This window comes from Euprymna scolopes, chromosome 29 (genome assembly GCF_053919585.1).
Source record: "Euprymna scolopes isolate OS-2025 chromosome 29, ASM5391958v1, whole genome shotgun sequence".
Lineage (NCBI taxonomy): Eukaryota > Metazoa > Mollusca > Cephalopoda > Sepiida > Sepiolidae > Euprymna > Euprymna scolopes.
The window spans coordinates 94,558,135-94,562,137 of record NC_136510.1 but is presented as its reverse complement, the minus strand read 5'-3'; positions in this window follow the sequence as shown (position 1 = coordinate 94,562,137).

The window sequence follows — 4,003 nt, the reverse complement described above, 5'->3', positions numbered from 1 at the left end:
AAACAACCATGCTCTTTATAATTCGTGTGTATTTAGCATATGCTAGAAGGGAACAGACGTTGCCTGGGATTGAATGAGAATAAACGAATCCTTTGCACTTTCAATACTTTTATTAAAATCAAAATCGGTGAAATCAACCAATTTTTCGATCAAATAGGTTAATTACCCGCTCTAATCTAGGACACGCCTCAGTGCACTGGAATGACACTTCGCATGCCTCCCCTCAATGACTTAACCAGAATAAATTGTAGTCTACATTTCAAAATAGATGAATTACTGTTAATTTCATAAAATTACATGGCTTGAATAAAGGTTTAAAATGTTTATAATTTTAGAAATTGTGTCAATCGCTTTATTGCAGATTAGTAAAATATCAATATTTCACTAAATTTCCACAAAATAAAAAAATGAAAATTGTACCATCAAAGGGTTTCTTTAAGTTTAGTTATGTCTGAAAATGTTATTCAAATCCATGATATATTCACGAAGTTATGGCATTTTATTTTTTATCAAAGAAATTTTACTGTCCATCGCTTTATTACAGATCTCTTACAACGCAAATAATAAAAAAAAATCAGGCGAATAAAGGTTATCGAAAAGCAAAGGATAGACTGTTGACTCGCAGAAGGATTGTCCATCAAATATTTAGCTACGGAGCTGGAATGGGATAAAAAAAAACCTTGGCTGCATTCTTGAACAACTCGAACACCAAATCCAGGAAAATAAGGACATCAGGAGAAACCTTTCATATCGTGATATTCGGAAAATTCATAGGGAAATCAGCTGAAACGCAAAGAGCACCAGTGCTTTCGTTTTTGCAAAAGCTGGAATCGCTCCAAGATCCAGGCAGGCTGGATACAATGTGTTGAATGGGATTGCAAGGAACATCAAACCTCTTCCAATGCCTACATTGAGCAAACAACATAGGGAAAAACGAATGGCTCTGACACAGAATTACATGAAAATGGATTTTCAACAGGTCCTATTTAGGGATGAGCCCCATGCTACTCTTCACAGTCCGGATAGATGAACCAAAGGTTGAAACCCGAACGGAACTCCGACCCGTTAAGAGTTCTCCCTTTTTTCCGAAATTAATAATTGATATTGTCGCAGACATAAGAAGTAAGACATTTTACCTAATACAACTGAATAAATATATGTATATATAAACATATGTGTATGTACTTATTGATTTGTAAATCGACACTTGTTCTCGTCTACTTTTACCAACAACGACGATATTTCATTCCTCGCATTGTGACAGCCTTCTAAATCTTTACTACATACCTATCGCACACAATGCTTCTAGCAAACTAAACATCAATCCTATATATATGTATATATATATATATATATAATCTTAGGTTATTGTTTCCTTAAGATTAAGTGATTAAACGAGTTTAAGAGTGCTCAATATAAGCAGTAATATGTTGCTACACTGTCAGTAGCATGTTTCGGTCAGCTGGTTACTAGTTACTAGAGAGCTCTTCAGGTGATACAGCAAGGTTTGTAATAAAAATAGTAGGTCTTCCTCCGCAAAAGGAGTTATGGAATGATTTTCTAGAGCGGTGTCGACAAAATTAGTGTAGTAATGAAATAAAGCAATAATACATTTTGTGGAGATTTAAGTGAAAAGGTGCATTTTGTAGACAAAGTCGTGCTTTATAGGGACTTAAGGGGAAGGAATATGCAAGTGATTAAGGAGGTATGGTTGGTAATGTCTGCAATTTATTGACGTTTCTTATTTCTTATTAAGGAGTTTATCCTTATCTTTAAATTCGGTAATAAAACAAAGAAAACTAGAGGAGTTACGTGAGTGAAAATTTCTGTTTATTTTCAGGATTAACCAGTTAACAATTGGTGTTAACTATTTTGCTATTAACTATGATGGGAAATGGGAGTTAGTTTAGGGGCAGAGGACGGGATGAGGGACAATTAGGAAAGAAAAAGACACACCTAAGGATCACAACCAATAAGTTATTCATGGTTTTCCTTTTTTATTCTCCCGCTTTCCCTTTTTCTTTTTTTTTATTTCCTCCCTTGCGTCTTTTCTTTTTCTTCCTTATCTCTTAACCTACTCACTAATATATGTAGGGATGATAGTGGGGGGCGGGGATATACAAGAGGGTAACGTAAGTTGTACATTTTCTGACTGCATAAAATTTTAGTCAAATTAAAAGCATTTTAATCAGTTGGATAGCCCCCATATAATCTGAGACCACCTTAAGCATAGATATGTCAAATTCACATTCCCATACTGAGTAAACTTATACACACTAGTATGTTGAGGATTTATGGTGGCAATCACACATGCTTACGATTACTATTATTACTCGTATTTTATTACTTTGTCGCGATCTTAACCCCCCCACTCTTTCCCATTCATTCATATATCTCAACATCGCACCCCTATTGGGTCCTATATAAAACCAAATCTTATTTTTCGCAACATTTGACGGAACCTTCTGAGATTAACTCCCTATGACGGATTTGCTTTTGTATAAGTTGTGTTGGCTAAAGAGATCTCTAGTTACTTAGAACTAGCTTACCAAAACATGCTAATGACTGTGTAGCAATAGATTACTGCTTATGAAAAACAAATAAAGATTATATATATATATATACGCATATACATATATATATATATACTTTTGTTTGTTTGTTTGTTCAGTTTATTGGCCTATCAACAGCTGCATGGTCATTTAAGGCCAAATAAGTTCATTTTTTTTTCTTGGATGTCTTAGTAAGGTAGGTGTTCTTTATTTTCCAGTATGTCAAGGTAAGATTGGAGGAAGGTCTGTAAGAGATTTGGGTTGAAATTTTTTTTTCTTCTTTTTTGGTAGATTTATACTTTGGAGGAGAGGTTTACCTCTTTCAAGTAATTTAAAATTGTTTTTTCATTTATTTTTTCAAAGAGATCTTTAATGTTGTTAATGCTGTAGTGTTTTTGGCGTAGGGGAGCTATGTCAATGCAGTTAATTAAAAAAATGTTTAACGGTGTAGTTTTCTTGGCAAGGTAAGATTGAGGTGGATTTTCTCCTTTTAATAGGAATGAGTGGGTGATATTTGTATGCCCTGTTCTTAATCTTGTAATGATCACTTCTTCTCTCCGGTTTAGTTTAGATTTGGGATTCCATTCTCCAAGTGTAGGTTTGATTTCTTGTAGCTTGTTTTTTTTTGTATAAGAGTTCCATATTTGTTGCCATTTTGTTTTGATATACTGGTTTATGGTTGGTTTAAAGTCAGTGTAGGGGATTTTTATGTTGGAGATTTCCAAGTTTAGTGACTCTTTAGCAGCTAGGTCAGCTTTTGTATTCCCTAGGATGCCAATATGGCTTGGGATCCAGCATAGGATGATTTGTTTTTGAGTATGAAGAAAATCGAGTTTGTTTAATAGATTAGTTATTAGCGGATTGCAAATGTTCTTTTCTTTTAATGAAGTTAGAACTGATAAAGAGTCCGAAAATATTATAAACTTGTTTGCTTGATCAGCACTTATAATATTAAGGGCCAGGTTTATTGCTGAGGCTTCAGCACTAAAGATGGAAGACCTATCAGGTAGGCGTTTTTGGATTTTTCTTTGCAGATAAATAGCAGAGCTTCCGACTTTTTCTTTGGTTTTAGCTCCGTCAGTATAAATGTGTTCATAGTCCGGATAGTCATGAAGGATGTCATGTATTTTTTCCATATAGATGGATTTGATTGTGTTCGATTCGGGGTGTTTAGAGAGATCTAATAGTATAGGAGAGTGTTTTGGATGTTTGGGTGGGTTTACAGCAGTTTTGGAAAGCCAGGGTGGATGTTTGAGTGTAGAAGCTTTGTAGATTTGCGAGATGTTAATATATATATATATATATATATATATATATATATATATATATATATATATATATATATAATGTTAAATATCATTGAATGTTCTTGCTTAATAAACTTTCTTTGTAGTTTTTGAATTTTTCTAATTGTCTTTCTTGTTTCTCGGTTGAATCTGTGTGAGAAAATT